The sequence below is a fragment of the Lithobates pipiens genome, unplaced genomic scaffold (genome assembly GCF_037356315.1).
Source record: "Lithobates pipiens isolate NorthernLeopardFrog02 unplaced genomic scaffold, aLitPip1_a1.2 Scaffold_19, whole genome shotgun sequence".
NCBI lineage: Eukaryota > Metazoa > Chordata > Amphibia > Anura > Ranidae > Lithobates > Lithobates pipiens.
In genome coordinates, this window is record NW_027507764.1 from 107,064,390 (window position 1) to 107,085,859 (window position 21,470).

Sequence of the window (21,470 nt, forward strand, 5' to 3'; positions counted from 1 at the left end):
ACTAAAGTGACAAGGGTTGGTACCGACTATAATACTTTCAGGAGTGCTTGAGCAGATGTAGAATTTTGTTTGTAATAAAACCATGTGAATAAAAGGTAATTATTACAAGCATCCAAGCAGTTTTATAGCTTGTTTCACCCCTGTCACTTTTAATAATGGCATGTGAAATAAAATGGAATTAATATACTGAATATTAAACACATCATTATTAGTATACACTATTTTTTTATTATAGTAGTCCCTTAAGTGGTTAAAGCGGTAGTAAACCCGCAAATTATTATTTTTTTTTTTTAAACCTGCAAAGCAAAAGGCATAATGAGCTAGTATGCACCGCATACTAGCTCATTATGAAATACTTACCTTAGAACGAGGCCCCGACATCTGGCCCGATCCACGCCGAGGGAGCTGATATGCTCCCTCGGCGTCTCTTCCGGGTATCGCGGCTCCGGCGCTGTGAGTGGCCGGAGCCGCGATATCGTCACTCCCGCGCATGCGCGCGGGAGATTTCAGTCCGGCCGGAAGAGCGCTGCCGGATTTTCACAGCGAGAACCCCCTTGTGCGCATGCGCCGCTGCAGTCAGCGGCGCATACCGAGGGGAATATCTCCTAAACCGTACAGGTTTAGGAGATATTTTTTTTACCTACAGGTAAGCCTTATTATAGGCTTTCCTGTAGGTAAAAGTTAAAAAATTTACCATACAACCACTTTAATAACATACTAAAGATATTCTCTGCTAGCTAGACTAAAGGCCCGTACACACTATCAGATTTTCTTCAGATTATTTCCTTCAGATTTACCAAAACCATATAATATGACGTCAAACCTTAGGAGTTTCAATTTGTATGAAATCAGGCAGGCCCTTGCACTACATGGTTTTGGTAATACTGAAGACAAAAATCAGCAGAAAATCTGATAGTGTGTATGGGGCTTTAGAGATTTGGGCAGAGATTCAGTAATGGAATCTCCATCACACTATAGTTCTGTGTAAAGCAAACGGGTGCAAATTGAGAGTCATTTGTTTCTAATGACATATAATTTATTCCCCATATAATAACGAATCAAATTCACCTGAATTCCAGTGATAAAATACTGCCCTGGGGCTCCTAGCAACTAATCATGCCTTTGACCGAAGCTTTGCTTAATGACAGAGAGAACAATATTCAGTTCTTACTCACATGAGATACTAATAGACATCCCTTAAGCCCAGCCTATCAGCTGCCCTGAGGTTGGTGTGAAGTTTTCATGAAAAATGTATGTCCTGTTTCACTAGTATAAATGCAGCCTTGTAGATTATATTTTCTTCATTAACAATTTCGCTACCTTGATGACATATATATTATACTAGAAAGCCACCAAGCAGGAATACATAATGTGGATTAGAGAGATCATTTCACCTATCAGTGTTATAGAGCAGCCAAAACAATTTAAAATTATCCCTTGGGGTTCCGGTGAAAACCTGTTCTAATGTCTGTTTATGTCCTTACTTTAAGAATCAAGGTGCCAGTCTCCCCAAGGTGAAATTTTAGGTATAAATGGAGCCTTGTAAGCCAAGTCAGCCACTTGCTTATTTTATGTCTTCAACACTTCGATACTATGAGAGGGTGCTGATGATAATTATTGAGCCTTACCCAGAAAAAAAATTGAGCTAGGAAGCTGTAAATTGCAGGATGTACTGACCAATTTGTCTATATTCAATAGTGCAAAAATCAACTACCTATAATTTTAATGTATCTTTCTTTTTCAGGTCCAAAGTGAACATGGCAGCACCTCCAGAAAAATGTAATTTGGGAGAGCCATGAACAATTTCCTGTTTCGCCAAGGGAAAGGTGCATGATGAAATGTCACAAACCTTGGGTGACAGTGGCCCTGCATATGCAACACTTAAATGTTAGGTTGCCAATTTTAAAACTGTCCATTTTCGGTGTTGAAAGTGAGAAACCCAATGGAAGGCCTGTTTCTATCTCTGTGCCTGCAAATGTGAAAGCCATTCATGACATGATCATGGAGGACTGCCAAATATCAGCCAAACGTATTGCTACATTTCTGGGAATAATGTGTGAGAGAGTTGGTGTCATTATACACAATGACTTAAAAATGAGAAAGCTTGCAGCAAAGTGGATCCCAAAACTTTTGACTTTTGCAGGCACAGAGACAGAAGCAGGCCTTCTCACTTTTAACACTGAAATGGACAGTTTTAAAATTGACGACCCAATGTTGCATATGAAGGACCACTGTCACCAAAAGTTTGTGACATTTCATTGTGGATTTGCTTCGCACCTTTCCCTTGGAGAAACAGGAACTTGATTATGGTCCTATGCTCTTCCACATTGAATTTTTCCGGAGGTGTTGCCATGTTTCACACCTGAAAAAGAAAGATAAGTTAAAATCATAGGTAGTAGATTTTTGCACCATTGAATATATACAAATTGGCAATTTACAGCTTCCTTGCTCAAGTTTTTCTGGGTAAGGCTCAATACTTATCAGCACCCCCTTGTATTTCCATGACCTATTTTATACAGCAGATATGCAAACCCAGGAATCCTTGAGAGATGTCAGGTGATTCAACTCTTCAGCACCTACCTAATAGGCAGATGTAACTTTTGGCTGGGTTACTCGTTTAAGGGTTATATTTTGGGTGAGCTTATCTGTTAAATATAGGGATTGGGTTAGATTTTGTATAGAGGATACTACATATTAGAGTAAGGTTTAGGGTTGGGTAAGGGCATTTTGTTAGCCTTTCTGACCACTAAAAATACCAGCACAGAGTTAGCAACACCAAAATCTAACATAACTTCAATTGCTGATGTGTTTTTTTTTGCCACACAACTTCTCCCCCTTTGCAAAGAAAGGAAAAGGTATTTTCACTGGTAAGTCAAGGGTAATTCAGTTGCTGCCTTGGGCTGCAGCATGTTTCAAGACACTTGAAGGGAGCATGTGGGTCTAATTGTTTGGTCAACCGCAGAATCAACCTTTACCTTTGACATTCCACTGTCATTTTGGGTCAACTGGGAGAAAAAAAAGCGAAATAATGTATTTTGGATTTGCTCCATGTCTGTCCCTCCATATGCGTGAGCATTGAACTGCTTTAAAAGGAGCCATCAAGACATGCCTAGTCCACACTTGGTCTGGGCAGTCTTATTTACTTGGTATCGTGTGAATTCCTTGAAAGCAGTAGATGAAAATTTAGGGATTTAGATACCAGCTTCTGCTTCACAATTATACTTCTTAAATTTTCTGCCACTGCTTCATAAAATCCAGTCAGACTTGGCTTCTCAAGCATTAAAGAGATTCTCATGGTTCGGCAGACTAAACATTCTGAAGATGGATATTCTTATGCCGCGTACACACGACCGGACTTTCTGTCAGACTAGGTCCGACAGTCTTCCCGATGGACTTTCGGCAGAGTTCTGACAGACTTTCCAAATGAACGGACTAAGTCCATTCAAAAGTCTGCTCATTTTGAACATGATAACATAAGACGGGACTAAAAAAGGAAGTTCAATAGCCAGTAGACCATAGCTTCCCTTGCGTTGTATTTGGTGTGTCGGACCAGCATACAGATGAACGGTTTTCCCGATAGGAATTGAGTCCGTCGGACAGATTTGAAACATGTTCTATTTCTAGGTCCGTCTGATTTTTAAAACGAAAAATGATCAGATTAGCCCACACATGATCAGATTGTCAGACGGACTGATTCCAAACAATCCCTATCCATCTTTTGTGCCTGTTCTATAGAACATTTCTGTGGATGTTTTCTAACTTTATCTGGAACTTAGTAAATTCCAGAATTTGTTTTAGGATGTTATCTCTCCTGATGCTTTGTGGTGGAGTAGGGGTAACCGATATCGCTATTTACCACAAAGCAGCAATAGTTACAAGTATTCTTGATTGGTTTAATCATTCCCCGTCTAAGACTATGGGTACAACTGGAGGCCACATGAACTCTATAGAATCGTGTGCCCTTCCATGGATCTTACCTGCAGTTTGAAAAAGATCCCTCAACTCTAGTCGATCTTACTGGCCAAACACTCTATATTTGTGAGAGTACGAAATCTACCTTTAGTATATCAAGTCTGGGCCCCCATGACTGCTTTCTTTGGAACACCAATTTTTGGCCCTTGGTGCAAACAGGAACATAGAAGACTATCTAAGGTCCTCCAGTCAGATCTGACATTGATTGTATAATTCTGTGTAATTCTACACAATGGTTGCAGAGGCAACAGGCACTGTCCTATTTACAATCTATAATCTCTGACATTCATGTCATACTACCTTTGAATCTCTGTTACTAAAGAAGGATTCACCAACACCCACTATCTCTTTACTATACTCTATTCTTCTGACGTTGAGTCACCCAGACCTCCCATCGTACACGCAGACCTGGGAAAAGGACACTTTATCCCCTGCAGAATGGCAAATATGTTTCATCTTCACCCATAAATTATCACTAGATACGAAAACTCAAGAAAAGGGTGTAAAGTGATATCCCGATGGTATAGATTCCCTTCTACATAATTTTAACCCTGATATACCTGACATGTGTTGGTGATGCAAACTGCTAGAGTAACATGGAGGAAACAACCAGGTGAACTTATGACAAGATATCAGCACAACATCAAAAGTATATGCTGTATAGCAGATCAGAAATTGCAGTGCAATCTGCCGAATACATAATGTACATATTTGGTGCAAAGGACCAATATGGAGGTGGTCAATACAAGTCAGGTCACTGACTCATAAGAAGTATGCAGAATGCCAATTCTTAGTGACATTGTCACTTTCTTGTTCGGGGTAGAGTGACAGTGTCTTCTGAAAACCTGCCCACCACTGATCCCTCACCTGATAGTGTATTGTTAAGGGCAATTGCCCACTCAGGCCAAGCATTGATACATTAGGCTGTTAGCATGCTCCACCATACCTGGAAGCCCTTCTCTGTTAGAATAATGGAGCAAGGGTTCAAATTGTGTTGGCAGGCAGGAAGGGAGCATATAAAAGGTGACTATAGCGCACTATGGGGGGTATCGGGAGACATTGTCACTTTCTCCTTAATGGGCAGATGACTGTGTTTGTTTACATTTTCTCCTCTGCATAATTGCTTCAGTGTCTAAAAGTACTGAAGCCAGAGATAGCCAGGCAGTTATAATTTTCCCAAAGGTTAGCAATGTCAGGCTCCATATTTCCCTCTCTACCAGTCTCCTTTAAGCTGGTCACACATGTTGTAATCCCATTTCACAATCTTCCAACAACTTTGTAGTGTAGAGGTCCTATGTAATTGACTATAAATTGAATAACTTTGTGCAAGAGAGCAAGCAAAAAATTGTTTCTGACACATCATATAGAGATTGTGCAATTAGATTTTAGTGTGTAAGACTAGCTTTTTAAAAAGGTATATAATAGAATTGGGGAAAGCAAACCACACAATACAGTCATGTTTTTCCAGGGATGGTGATAATGGACTCCTCTGCACATAGAAGGAGGTTAGAAGGTTTCTTAGCATATCCCATCACAGTCAGAATTTAAAAGCAGGATATGTCATCTAAGCAGCTTGTTGTAGTGAAAAGATAAAACATATTCACATTAGGGTTAACAAAAAAAAATCTTCAGAATAGATAATTGAAGCTATCATTTTGTATTACTAAATGGGCAGACTGCCTTTGATGAAAGCCACTCTTCCATTCCAAGTACATCTTGTTCTATAGAAAAGAAAGTCCTTTTCTTTGAACAGTTGCTGTACATATTTCAAATAAAAGTTTAAAAAATATTCACAGAATCATGTTTCTTAAGTTTGTTACAACATTTTGCTTTTTGACAATTATTTAGGTTAACATTCATTCAACTTTAAATTCAATTAAAAAGCATCAACATATTTTTGTAATGTCTTTTGATAATTTTGCCCATGAGCTATGAGATAGGTATACACACCGCACCTTTGATTTTCAATGTGCGCATTAATTATCTTCAAGCGGTAATGCCTAATAATTGACTTGAAATTGAAATAGCACAAAAGTAGGGGGACAAAGAACAAGAAAGGATCTTAAACCTAGGCCTTAAACTGAACAATAAAAGGCTTATTTTAAACATAGACAAAAGAAATATTTTACTATACAGGCAAACAATATAACCAATAATTGCCCCTAATAAAGCCATGTAATGGTAACAATGCTGTGGAGCGAAGCTCGGAATTCTGAAGGGTTAGTGACAAGTGTGTATGTATTAAATAAAATAATATTGATTTTTTTTTGGCATAAAAGCACAGTGCTCTGAAGAGAAATAATAGGCATGCATAATGAATTGGTAAAGATAAATAAAAACGTTTTGTCTATTAACAGTGTATATGAAAAAAAAGGAAACAAATAAGGAAAACCAGTCACTTCTTCCCAAATCACAGGAGTACTCAGAGCCTAGTGCTTGATTATGATTGCTGTTTAGGAGGAGTCGTAAAATGACACATGTCCTTTGTATATGGTTTTGCAGGTTTCACGGTGAAGAACCTACCATAAATGTATAAATGGTTTTAGCTTCACTGCCATTGTCAGCGTGTGGATAACCTTTGACACTAGTCATGTTTGCACAGTCATACCCCCTTCCCAGGCAGAGGGGAGCACGGTGAGGCAAAGAATATTTTTCCTAAGTAGGTGTATACTCCGGCAACTTGGTGACAAGTGACTGGATAGATTCTGAGTAGAATCCCCCTAAATCTTACAATAAAGTGGGAATACGGGGTTGGAATGCTTTATCTGCCAAATAATTTGTAATAATAGTGAGTCATTTTTGTGATGCATGTACGTCAATTAGTTAAGAAAGTCATGCTACTTCCTGATTTAGCACTGCTGATTCTTAGATCAGCTAAATGCTGGTCATAAGTAATTATAATTGCCATAATATTGGTGTATGTGACCCTCATTGAGGCACAGATAAAAATATATTCTAGATGTTTGCTTTAGGAGTTAAGTAGCTTTTCTACTTGTGAAACCGAGGCAAAATCATCAAACAGGTTATGTTGAAGCTATTCCTAAACATTTGAAGGAGGTCTTATGTGTGGCCATGATCCAGCTGTTGAAATAACATTTTTGGGAATAAATGTAAACCCTGGGGTTGGTAAGCCATGAATGTTTATGACAATGGAAGCTACAGAGTGACGTGTATGAAGATATCTGGATGCCACCCTATTTACAGAATATAGTGATGATCAGCTGAAAAAGATTATACAGAGAGGGAAACCGGGAAGCAAGCGGCAGCTAAGTGTAGTATCCGAGGTAAAAAGATTTAATAGCAAATGGATTAAAAACATTTACAAGAGATAAAATACAAGTATGTTTATCTGATAAATGGATGTGGATATCAGTCCCTCCTGCATCCACCTTGCAAGACCGCTGGCATCTGTTCCGGCTGCTGGGGATGGTGATGGCCAACTCTGGAGCCTGGAGGAGAGCCCCAGAAAACCACACCAACCAGGCCTGTAAAATAAGCTAGATGCTCCTAGTGCTAAGCCTATCTCTCATCTGGTCCCCCCATCCTTCCGCTGAAGTCACAGATCATGTGACGAAGAAGTCACGCGATCTGTGATGCAACGTGTCGGAAGGAGTCGGTGACGTCACTTCTGGTGTTTCAGTTGCTTGGTAGTAGCGGTGAGGAGTAGAGCCTTTTATCCCTCTTGTTTATTCACATCCTGTTGTTATGCAAAATGTACAAGATGATCATTTTATGAGTGGACTATTACTATTTACAATAAATGCAAGATTTCATACAATTTTGTTTCTCTCACTCTGAGTCACTCCAGAGATCAGTTGGTGTCTTCACACTAAGACCCCTTTCACACTGGGGCATTTTTCAGGCATATTTCAGGCGCTTTAGCGTTAAAAAAAGCACATGTAAAACGCCTGAAAGAAGCCTCATCTGCAATCCTAATGTGAAAGCCTGAGTGCTTCCAGACTGAGACCCCTTTCACAATATGGCATTTTTCAGGCGCTTTAGCATTAAAATAAGCACCTGTGAAGCGCCTGAAAGAAGCCTCAACTGCAATCCCAATGTGAAAGCCCGAGTGCTTTCACACTGAAGCGCTGCACTGGCAGGGCGTCAAAAAAATTCCTGCAAGCAGCTTCTTTGCAGTGCTCTTCGAGCAGTGAATACACCACTCCTAAAGCGCCCCTTTCCATTGAAATCAATGGGAAGTGCCTGCAAAACACCTGAAAAGTGTCTGCAAAGCGCTTTTGGCAGCAGTGCTTTGTGGGCACTTTTAACCCTTTATTTGGCCACTAGCAGGGGTTAAAAATGCCCCAATAGAGCTTGAAAAATGCTGGTAAAGTGCTGCTAGTTTAAGCGGCGCTTTATGAGCTTTTTTCGGGCGCTAACATTGTGAAAGGGCTCTTAAAGCACTTGGGCTTTCACATTGGGATTGCAGATGAGGCGTCTTTCAAGCGCTTTACAGTCACTTTTTTTAACGCTAAAGCACCTGAAAAATGCCTCAATGTGAAAGGGGTCTAAGGGATATTCTGAAGGGACCTGTTAAAGCAACGTGGTCCTTCCAGGACCATCTAGGATTATATATCTAAAAGGCAGGACTAGACCCAGTGGGGTCGCTCCTTAAGGTGAGCGGGCATTGCACCTAGTGGTGGAGGTGGTAATATATATCATGGAAACGTTTGTTGGATGAGCACTTTATGAACACTTTAAGAAATTATTAGTCCATGGAGAGGACTATCCATCTGTTTATTTATTTATTTATGGGTCTTTGTGCAGTTAATGTGGTGATGTCATGTAGTTCAAATTTTTGGAATGTATGTTGGAATAAGAGCACTATTCTTCAATTATTCATGCATTTTTGTAACCACCCGGGTTATAGAAATTTATGCTGGCTGAACATTTAATTCTTTGTGCGCCAGATTGTGTTTCTTTTATTGAAAAGATTCCCTGAGTTTGGTTAACTGGGGATGTTTGTGGCAGTATGCTTATGCCCATAAGCACCCGCTGAAATAAAATTATTTTTGTTTTATGAGTAGCAATAGAGACTTAAACTGCATTGCCAACTGAAAACGAGAGACAGTATTTTGAACTGGAAATCATCTTCAGATAAAAAGGATGATAATAGATGTATGCAAAACTTTTTTTTTTTGATAGAGTAGGGAAGGGTTAAAACCTTTCCCATGTTACTTATTGCTAATTATGGAGATTTCTTTTCACTTCTTACTCTAAAGTAAACATTATAACAGGATAGAGGCATTCTCTCCACAGTGAGGGAAATTTCCCTCTAAGCCCCTATACACGCGGTCGGAGATTTCCACAACCAAATCCGTCGGATTTTGCCCATCGGATTTTGTCCGTCGGATCTTGTCCGAAACTGTTGCATACACACGGTCGGACAAAGTTGGCGAAAAAATCCGATCTTTCAGAACGTGATGACGTAATTTCGTTACGATGGGAATACATTCAGGCTAGTAGCCAATAGCTTTGATGTAGGAATTTGATCTGAGCATGCGTGGCACTTGGTCCGATCAAAATTCTCTACACATGACCGGAGTATGTCCGATCGGCCCAGTTGGTTGGGAAATATTTCCAACATGTTGGAAAATTGGGTCCGACGGATATTTTCAGACGGAATGAGTCCGATGCATACCACACACAGTCGGATTATCTGACGACACGGTCCGATAGGACACATTCCGACGGATTCTCTGACCGTGTGTACAAGGGCTTAGGCCTCTTGTACACTGCAGCTGGTAAACAGACGTTTAGGATCATTTGGGCGTTTTTTTTTTTTTAGCAACCCCTGAACCCTCCTCAATGTTATCTTATGGGTACATGTACACTGAGGTGTTTATTCTGTGTTTCCTCGAAACTAAGACCAGGTCTAATTATCATTTTGGCTACAAAAAAAAGGAGAGGAGGGGAGTGGGTCACATGAGTGCCCAGCTGCACTGTAAATAAGGTATTTTCTACAACAATGTTACAGAAAGACACACACTGGACATTATATAATCCTTTTACAGCGTGAATTACATGATTAAAAAAGGACTTTAACTAGAGTTTATTTTCAGGGTAGGGTTTATATTGAAGCCATCCTAGAAAATTGTGATGCGTCTTATTTTCAGTGTAGGTCTTATTTTCAGGGAAACACAGTAGTTTAGAAGCAATTGAGGTTAAAAGCATTTTTTTTAAGCAAAATTTTGCATTCAGGGCGGTAGTTCAGGAGCATTTTGAAACGCCAAATGCTAGTAGCAGCGTGTAAATGCGATAACTCGCATTTATAAGCATTTTTGTTTATAGGTGTTTTCAATTGGAAATCATTTCTGACCATTTGCAAAACAGACTTTCCGATAGAGAGAGAGAGAGAGAGAGACTCTGTTTTTTTCCTGCATTGTAGGCATTTGGGAGGGTCTACTGATCTGTAAAATCTGTTATCTGTTAAAAACGCTTCTAAACGCAAACGCTCATGAACGCCGCAAAACACATATAAATAAACACGGCATGTAAAAGTGGAAAAAACAAAATTTTTAACCTGCGGTTACTAGCTGTCAAGTTCCAGGGTTCAGAAGAGGTTTTCAAATGTCCTGTGTACGTGAAGCATTAAATTGGTTGTCACCTAAGCAGTTGTCCCCTTTGGAAGAATTACTCTAATAGAATAGAGAGGGTGAACCTACCCAGCAGGAACACAGCAATAAAAACATGACAGATTTTCTAACCCTTCCCAATCTATCCAAAATGAGAAAACATGTTTGGGCTAAACACACACTTTAAAACAAACATGTTGCTTTGCTTTATCGATTCAGAAATGTTTCCTCTCACCTGCAGCAGACTAAGAACATCATCTCATCCGAGTTATTTGACTGGAGCTCAGGGCAAAATAAAAGCATCATTTAAACTTGAAAGCCTCCTCTCCAGCAACAGTTATTCAGATTTACTCACCCCACCACTCTGTTTTGCTGCTGAGTTAGGGAAAAAATCCAACTTGTCAGAGCTCACACAGGCATATGCACTTCTTGCCACACCCCATTTAACAGTTTTGGCCAAATTTACAAACACATGGCTAAGAGAGAAAGCCACGTGCTAATCCATACCCAGAAGTGCTGGGTATTTTACATAGCTTCTAATGGACAAACAGAGCAGCAGAGAAGTGAGGAACGTTGAGCATGTACTGCTGGAAAGAGAAGAAGTTAAAGCTAAATTCCAGGATTTCAGCCACTTTGTACAAAGTTCAGGCACACTATGCGATGAGTCCAAGGAGGTGAATGACATCTACTGAACTTGTCTCTATTATTTAAATCTGACAGGCTTATTGCTCTGCCAGACCATACACTGACCCTCGGGCTGTGAGAGAGGAGAGGGAGGCACAAAGAGCAGCTATGCCCGCCCTCCCCTCTGGTGCCTATTTAGAGAAGCCTTTGTATTTTGTGATTGAGTTCACATAATGCAAAGGCTTCTGTGATTGGGCAAGAGGAGGGGAGGAGCAAGCATAGTAGCTGCACCGACTCTAATGTTAAAGACAACTGTTAAATGTAAATAATAGAGATAAGCCCAGGAGATGTCATGCGGCTCCTTGGACTTAACTGATGTGCCTTCCCGTTTTACAAAGGAGCTGAAGTCTTGGAATTTAGCTAAAGTGACCATTTAAATTTGCCCTACATGGGTAAAGAAAATGGTAATTTTAAAGAAAAAAAGTATATATTTTTTCATATGTTTGCTGTCTGGTGTAACCTATCAGAAATATATTATTACAAACTTGTAAAGTTACTGAAAGGTCCGCTTTAGGGCAAAATTATTCATGTGGGCTGAGAAAGTTTCCCACATGCAAGCCTATCTTGTAACCCTAAATAAAATAAATAGTGATCCTGTGCAAGTCCACTGTGTAATAATAAATATTTAAAGTGCTACATGCTTAAAAATAAATATTAAATAATAGTGAATGTTCAAAAAACAGGCACAAAATATAGTCCATATGATAAGTATAAGAATGTTGTTCAATGGCACCAGATGTATTCAAAAAATTCAGAGAAACAACAGGTGAATAATATTCCTATAACACAAGAAGATATGGACTCCCAGAACTCTCACCTCCACTCCTCGAAAAATTAGCACATCAAGCAAAGCCTCCGTTCTGTCTTTAACCACCAGAGGGTCTGACTGGAAAATCATAGACATCCACACTGGGCCACCAGGGGGCCATTCATCCCTCTTCCTGCCGGGTACTGCACTGTAGGGGAGGCAGAGAGCACAACACACATTGTGCTTTCATTTTAGGTGTAATTAGTGACACTAATTACACCTAAAGTGAAAGCACAGTGTGTGTGAATATTATTCACCTGCTGTTTCTCTGAATTTTTTGAATACCTCTGGTGCCATTTAACAACATTCTTAGACTTATCATATGGACTATATTTTGTGCCTGTTTTTTGAACATTCACTATTATTTATTATTTATTTTTAACCACATAGCACTTTAAATATTTATTATTACACAGTGGACTTGCGCAGGATCACTATTTATTTTATTTTTCACTGTCTGGTATTTTGTGAAATACTACTAGGTCCAGCTGCAGTTATTAGCACTTTAATTGCAAATTTGCACGTGCACATATTTTTAGGGACACTTGTTAGGTGTATTTTATTTGGATTTATTGTATCATTTTTATACTCATGTATTTTCTTCTTATATGAGGTTTATCACTACCCTTTTCCTTATTCGTAGTTTTGCACCTTTAAATAGTAGCGCGAATGCCCTTTCACTTTCATTTATCTTGTAACCCTATTGCCAGCTTTAGCTTGCAGTGCCTTTAAAAAGTATTCATACTTTTTGGATGATTGGAACCAAATACAGGGCAATCTTAAAAGAAAACCTGTTAGAGTCCGCAAAAGACTTGAAACGAGAGCATAAGTTCACCTTCCAGCAGGACATCGAACCTAAACATACAGGCAGAGATACAATGGAATGGTTTAGATAAAAGCAAATTCATGTGTTAGAATGGCCCAGTCAAAGTCCAGACCTAAATCCAATTGAGAATCTGTGGCAAGACATGAAAATTGCTGTTCAGACGCTCTCCATCCAATCTGACAGAGCTTGAGCTATTTTGCAAAGAAGAATGGGCAAAAATAACACTCTCTAGATGTGCAAAGCTGGTAGAGAGAGACATCCCCAAAGAGACTTGACTTGCAGCTGTAATTGCAACGATAGTTGATTCTACAAAGTATGACTCAGGGGGGCTGAATACAAATTAAACAAGTAGAGAGGCGCCTCTGGGTGCAGTAGTTAAAATACCAAATGTATTAGGCAACAAATTGTGTACTCTCATTTAACAGAAGAATAGCAGGCATTGTATACAAGTTTCCATGGACGTTTCCGCCGAAATGGAATCTGGCCATCTGATCAAGCTGTTTGTTAGTTGTTGTGCTTCCGAACGTTGGAAATGCTGGCTTGCGGAAGAACGGCCTCAGAACGAGGCTTGGGACACAGCGTTCAGTCGGCTCCAGTGGATGTCATCATCAGTGAAGGACACGTTTCGTGAGCATGCGCACTTGGGTGTGAACTTGGGGCTGAATACAAATGTACGTCACACTTTTCAGATATTTAGTTGCAAATCCCTCCACTTCACAATTATGTGCCACTTTGTGTTGGTCTATCTCATAAAATCCCAATAAAATACATTGATACAAAATGTGGAAAATTTCAAGGGGTATGAATACTGTTTTCAAGGCACTGTAAAATGGTCAATAGCAAAGCAACAATGAGCAATTGGCTTAGCAGCCAGGGGTCAATGGAGAAATTTTCCTTTCCCTGCTATAACTTTTGCCAATTGCCTGGATCGTTATTCCTAAACATGCTTTCTTTTATGCAACAGTAAATATTACATGAACCACCCCGACAATCTCTTTATTAACATAATGCATAAAACTTGTTTCTAAAAAATTTGAAGTGTAAGTTTTAGTAGTGAAAAACAAGCCTGTCCTGAGAATCCTGAGCCGCCTGGGAAGTCTGTACAGTACATGAGATTCACAGTCTGTACCTTGTTTCAGCTGTAAAGGAAATTTAATATTTTTCATGAAGACCTCTTCTTCTGAACTTACAACTTACTTTAGCAGTTCAACCGCAAACCTCCAACTCCCTGGCAATGCAATAATAATACTAAAAAAAATTCCTTATTCAGAAGGTCCTTGTAAAACCAATATCTTTTTTTAAAGTGTTCTCATATCATTGTAATTGTCCACTGTATATGGGTCTTATACCATAGTGACAGTTATTTACTTTTACTGCCTAAATATCTGCTGGTAAAGTTAAGGCAGATTTCCCTATGGATCTAGAAGTTTCACTACTGGGTTATATGGAGGCTGTTCAGGCAGAATACATCTGACCATGTTTTATTTAAGGATCCTTACTGAAACACAGTTCTAAACACTGGCTTATAGTACTATATATATATATATATATATATATATATATATATATATATATATATATATATATATATATATATATATATATATATATATATATATATATATATATATATATATATATATATATATTTCTATATGTATATTATATATTTCTATATCACTTAAATATTCTATACAGTTAAGACAAACTACAGGGGTTTATCAAGGGAATTTTATGTATATTGTATAGTTATCCAAAGTAATTCTCACACATTTTAAGTAGCTTACATGCTGTGTTTTATTTTTCTGATTATATTTTTAAATGCAGATTTGTGTATTCTTATTCCACTAGAATTATTTTTGTTACACAAAGCAATCACAATCCTTTGCAGAATAACCAATACAGAAAAAATAATTATATTTCTTCGAGTGTGTATTTTGAAAGTCCATTGGCATATCTCCGACTGTGGATTGGAGAAGAGTACTAAGCACAGTTACTGTAATCTGCTGCAGAGCACAGCATGTATACATACAATAACGGGCAGATATTGATGCTTCAAGCAGAATTTCAGCTTTCTTCCCACCCAGCCTGATGCCCCACTTGTTCGTTTTTTTCGTTAAAAAAAATCTTTGAGTGGCAGAACCACTTATCAGAGTATATTATATGAGAATGGTTGTTGCACCCATGTCTGTATAAATAGCATGCTAACCGGTACTGTTTAGTGTGACACATTAGTTTACTCCATGCTAGATATCGATTTCAGGGCTTTCCTGCCCACTTTTCTTTAAACGTACATCAACACTAGTATGTCTTCCCACACTAGAGGTTCTCACCATCACAGCAAAAGCATAACTTTCATCCTCCTGGCTCTCTTGTGGCAGGTTTCCTGCTCCAAGTACCTCTTCAGGGTCCCTCCTGAGTATCTTTGTGGCTCTCCTGACCATGAAACTTATGCCAGTGTTTATGCACAGATGCTATACCTCAGCTCTGCATCTTCCTTACAACTTCATAACTGTTTCTGTCCCTCATGGACTCTCTATACAGCTTCCTAGCTGCACTCTGTCCCATGTGGGCACTCTCTCAGGCTCGGGCTTTCCTCTGTACCAAACTGGACACAATTTACTATGGAAGAAAACAACTATTGTTGACGTTGATGAATTTTTTAGGCATAGACATAAAAGAAAATGATAAATTCAAACAATATTTATTTCTAAAAACAACAAAACATCCATTATTGTATCTCAGAGCATGACGATTACACTGTCTACTGCATCACAATTAAACAAATTATTCATACATTCCCATTTTGTTAGAGTGTATAATATAGGGATAAAATACAATAGAATCAAAGAAGTCCTTTGCAGAAACAGTGTATCATAGGTGGTTCAGCTCGCAGGTGCTCTACATATTACGCTTCATCAGGAGCTTATGACGTTTTTATTCCTCATAGCTAAACGAGGATCGTCTCTATAAAGATGAGGGTGGTAGTGTAAACCTTGAGGGGCATACAGGTAAGGGACAGGAGACTCCAAAGAGGGAGTAATAAAAAATCCAAAGATCCTCCAGTTGCACACATCCAGTGGTGCCCCAATCAGGGGGAGGATTAGAATGTAATGGATGGTAGTGGTTGTAGACCAAGCTTGATGTAAAGGATATAATGGTCTCCCTTTTTTGGGTTTCTGAAAAGGAAACAAGGACAGAGCCTTCCTCACTTCCTCACATCAATGATCGCATATGCCGGGGCTGCTGTGCTGACCTGGACACCATGGGGCACAACAGCACCTCCCTTACACACTGACCTCCTCTGGAGGGTGGGGCTCTGAGCTCTATCTCTGACTTTCATATAAAGCCAGCACACACCTGTGCCATCAGTGTGCTGTCTTCCCACAAAATCTGAGCCTAAACCACCATTTTACAGAGTAGCAAGGGGTCACCCTGCTACATTAGGCATGTCCATGACTGTCTGGGCCCACAGAAAGTAGGTTGGATGGTCCTGTATGTCATTTGACCCAGATCATGCTGGATCTTGGAGCAGTAAATGTGTAGTTCTAAAGATAAGGTGGGTACTGCACCAACATTTTTTTGTGTGGATGCAAGGCAGAAAAAAATAAATAACAAAAACTAGAGTTCTTCGTAAGAAGCTATATTTAAGCTGATTTCTACATTTTGGATAGTTGTTACATATTTTTATGTAATAAAAATCCTTTTCCAAGTGTAAGGTAAGTTAGTAAAAAAAAAAAAAAGCCAAAAACGAGTGGTGGAGGCGTCTTCTTTCCTTTAAGACAAAGTTCTAAAAGTGGGTGGAACTCTGCTTTAAAACCATTGTTAAGCCTCACATACCTATGCCTTTCCATCTTTGTCTCTTTGTCTGCAGCTTTATTTCTTTTTCTATGAATAAAACCCTGCATGTTACACCTACCTATCCTGCATCCTAATGCTGCACTTGCACATTAATTATTTTCACATTGATGTCTTTAAAGTTTTGTTTGAGATCGAAGGTTATTCTTTTGATGGTGTTACAAATGTGCTTTTAATTTTTTACTTCGATTGCAATTATGATAGTTTTCCAATAAATTTTCTTTGATCATTTTTTGCCATGATTTAAAAGATCAAATAAAAAAATTGTTTGATTGTACCATATGCTACAACTCCATACAAAATTCACAAAGCGTCCAGTGTGCTTTATTTTTAATTCAGCCCTTAAAACATCCATTGAGTGATGGAAACATGCCCACAAGTGATTCAGTTTCTCATAGATCTGATATGTATATCTAAATGATTGGACTGAAACACAAGGGAACCATAAAATGCAAACATTAACTGCAGGAGTGTAGATGGAATTCATCATTAGTATGCAAAATAAGTGTATTGTCTAGCTTTCCTATCCTACTCCTTTTCAGCATTATGTCTCCTTTTCATTGATGGGTGCACTTTAAGGGATAACAATAAAAAAAAATCTAAATTTATTTCATAAACAGACCTTAAACGTTGAGTGCATTTCAAAACATTAGAGTTGCATTTCATGTGTTTTAACTTTGAAGAAGACCTAAATCCTTAAAGCTGAGGTCTGCCCACCGCTGCAAAAATTAAAAGCCTGCAGCTGGACATACTGCAGCTGCTGACTTTTAATAATCCGACTCCAGACTGTCCTGGAGTCCAGCAATGTCGGCACTGCAGCTATTTCCATCAGCTGTCGAGTGCATGCCACCTCCATTGTGAGTAAGGGAACCCGGCAGTGTAGCCTTACGGCTTCACGCCAGGAACCCTACAGTGCACGTGTGAAGCTCTGCTCCTCTCTCCTACTGGCCTGGCAACCAGGGAAGGAGGAGGAAGCCCAAGCGGTGACACAAATATCCATGGCTGAGGCTCCCGGAAGTGGGGACAGGATACCTATGAAGACTTGTATCCTGTCCCCCCTCCCCCCGAAAGGTGCCAAATGTGGCACCGGAGGGGGGAATGAGTACAATGAGCGGAAGTTCCACTTTTGGGTGAAACTCTGCTTTAAGTGTACATCTAGCCCTGAAGATTCACCCTATTTCTCCTAGTAACCATTATGATGGGAAACCAAACATTTAAAAACTGTCATCACAACAGGCAATGAGGGAAAATCGTCCCATGGGGACAGACTGCATCAGGGACATATACATTATCTCACAAAAGTGAGTACACCCCTCACATTTTTGTAAATATTGTATTATATCTTTTCATGTGACAACACTGAAGAAATTAGACTTTGCTACAATGTAAAGCGTTGAGTGTACATTTTGTATAACAGTGTCAATTTGCTATCCCCTCAAAATAACTCAACACGCAGCCATTAATGTCTAAACCGATGGCAAGAACAGTGAGTAAACCCCTAAGTGAAAATGTCCAAATTGGGCCCAAAGTGTCAATATTTTTTGTGGCCACCATTATTTTCCATCACTGCCTTAACCCTCTTGGGCATGGAGTTCACCAGAGCTTCACAGATTGCCACTGGAGTCCTTTTCCACTCCTCCATGGCGACATCATGGAGCTGGTGGATGTTAGAGACCTTGTGCTCCTCCACCTTCCATTTGAGGATGCCCCACAGTTGCTTAATAGGGTTTAGATCTGGAGACATGTTTGGCCAGTCCATCACCTTTACCCTTAGCTTCTTTAGCAAGGCAGGGGTCATCTTGGAGGTGTGTTTGGGGTCATTATCATGCTGGAATACTGCTTTGCGGCCCAGTCTCTGAATGGGGGGGGGGGAATCATGCTCTGCTTCAGTATGCCACAGTGCATGTTGGCATTCATTGTTCCCTCAATGAACTGTAGCTCCCCAGTTCCGGCAGCACTCACGCAGTCCCAGATCATGACACTCCCACCACCATGCTTGACTGTAAGCAAGACACACTTGTCTTTGTACTCCTCACCTGGTTACCACCACACATGCTTGACACCATCTGAACCAAATATGTTTATCTTGGTCTCATCAGACCACAGGACATGGTTTCAGCACTCCATGTCCTTAGTCTGCTTGTCTTCAGCAAACTGTTTGCGGGCTTTCTTGCTGACCCCCACCCTTTCAACCTCTGCAGCAATGCTAGCAGCACTCATACGTCTATTTCCCAAAGAGCACCTCTGGATATGATGCTGAGTATGTTCACTCAACCTCTTTGGTCGACTATGGCAAGGCCTGTTCTGAGTGGAAACTGTCCTGTTAAACCACTGTATGGTCTTAGCCACCGTGCTGCAGCTTAAGCCGCGTACACACGGGCGGACTGTCTGGCCAACTTAGTCCGCCGAAACACATTTCAGCGGACAGTCCGCTCGTGTGTGGGCTTCAGCTGACTTTTTCAGCGTGCAGTCTGGCGGACTAAGTATTTCGGAATTTCCGTAATATTGTCCGTCAGACTTTGGTTTCAGCGGACAATCCGCTCGTGAGTAGGCTAGTTCGACGGACTAAGTATGGCGCATGCTCAGAAAGGATTTACATGGCGGAAGGTTGCATTGCTGTGTATTGGACTTCCTATTTCTAGTCCCGTCGTACATGCTGTACACGTCATCGCGCAAGCTTTCAACGGACTGTTTGTGTCAAGTCCGTTCATTCGAAAGTAGGACGGACTGTCCGTCGGATTGTCTGACGGACTAAGTTGGCCATACAGTCCGCCCGTGTGTACGCGGCTTTAGTTTCAGGGTTTTGGCAATCTTTTTATAGCCTAGGCCATCTTTATGTAGAACAATACTTTTTCAGATCCTCAGAGAGTTTTTTGCCATGAGGTGGCATGTTGAACTTCCAGTGACCAGTATGAGAGAGTGAGAATGATAACACTAAATTTGGACATTTGTATTTAGGGGTGTACTTGCTTTTGCTGCCAGCGGTTTAGACATTAATGGCTTGTGTGTTGAGTTATTTTGAGGGGACAGCAAATTTACACTGTTATACAAGCTGTACACTCACTACTTTACATTGTAGCAAAGTGTAATTTCTTCAGTGTTGTCACATGAAAAGATTTAATAAAATATTTACAAAAATGTGAGGGGTGTACTCACTTTTTTGAGATACTGTATGTAAACGGTGATTTATTTTTTTGTTTAACCATTTGCCTAATGGACACTTTCACCCCCTTCCTGCCCAGGCCAACTTTCAGCTTTTAGCGCTGTCAGACTTTGAATGACAATTATGTCGCCACGCAACACTGTACCTAAACAAATTTTGTATCTTTTTTTTGAGATAGATAGAGCTTTCTTTTGGTGGTATTTAATCACCACTGTTTTTTTTTCCTATTTTTGTTAAACAAATAGAAAAGGACTGGAATTTTTTAAAAAAAGAATGTTTCTCTTAGTTTCTGTTAAAAAAAATGTAATTAAGTAGTTTTTTTTCCTTCATTGATGTGTGCTGATGAGGCTGAACTGATGGGCGCTGATGGGCTGCACTGATGGCCACTGATAGGCTGCACTTATGGGTACTGATGAGGCGGCACTGTCTGAAGGACACAGTCATCACAGAGAGCTCCCGATGCGTGCCATCTGTAGTGCGCAGGAAGCGATCACAGGCGGACGTCCATAAACTACCCTGCTGTAGTCATCATTCAGCTATAGCGTGGTCATAAAGAGGTTTAAGAAATGTCCTCTTTTTATGTTTCTGGAGCATTAAGTAAAGGGAAATCACCTTGATGAGACACAGCATAGCTAAATAAATAAATATTCTTTACTCTATCCAAAATTATTACTTAAATTAATACAAACAGTATCCAGGGATGGAGGTTGGATGAATAAAGGGTAATGGAAGGACTGAAATGCCTACTTGTCGTTGAGAATATGGTTGTCTTGTTACATGCTTTAATGCCTAGGCTCTTAGTGATGTGATCTCCATCAAAAGAAGATATTTAAGTTCAGATTAATGGAGCTTCCTGTTCAAAAGATATTCTATGGCAAAATGATATGAGGCCATGTCTGAAGGGAACCTGGAGCAGTATTTTCTCCCAAAATTTCAACTTGGCTTTTTATTTATTAATTCCAGCAAGACTATACATATAGCTCTGTGTCAACACTTGAGTACAGGTCAATTTTAAAGTATATCTAAGGCCAAAGCATTTTTTACAGGGTAGGAAATTGTTTAACCTGCCATCTTGGACTACAGTACAGTCATCATAAAAAAATACAATTTCTCCATTAGTCCTAACAATATTTTGCTATGTATAAAGAATTAGGGTGGTGTCTTTCATGTCATGGCTGATTTTTGCTCCAAGCCAGACCTGCTAGTCATGCTAACCCCTTTTCCCTTAGCGGTAAAACCCATGCAAATGGCACAGAGGCCAAAGGCTTTCTCTTCTGTCGATAGAAACTGCTGCCAGAAACTCCCTGAGGTTACAATTCAGGGTGCAGGCTAAATTATTTCAGTGTAGGAACGTGCTTAATTATATGGATTACTGAATAAATTGTCAAGTGTAAGGAATTATTCTGATAAATTAAAATACTAATTAAACAGGCTGTTGCAGAATTTTGAGAACATTATAGGGTTCCGCTTCTCCAGGTAATTTGCATATCCTTCATCTATGAATTTAATTTTGAAGGGCTTCATTTTTATATTTCAAAACCCCTTTGTTTCACATAAATACAGAATGAAGGTCTTATGGTGGCC

The 21,470-nt window shown here is 39.7% G+C and overlaps 1 protein-coding gene across 1 annotated transcript in view; it reads left to right on the forward strand.

The window, feature by feature from the left end:
• The window catches only part of PTPRN2 (protein tyrosine phosphatase receptor type N2), a 1,275,947-nt gene that overhangs the window by 806,685 nt on the left and 447,792 nt on the right, over positions 1-21,470 (forward strand). The window lies entirely within an intron of this gene.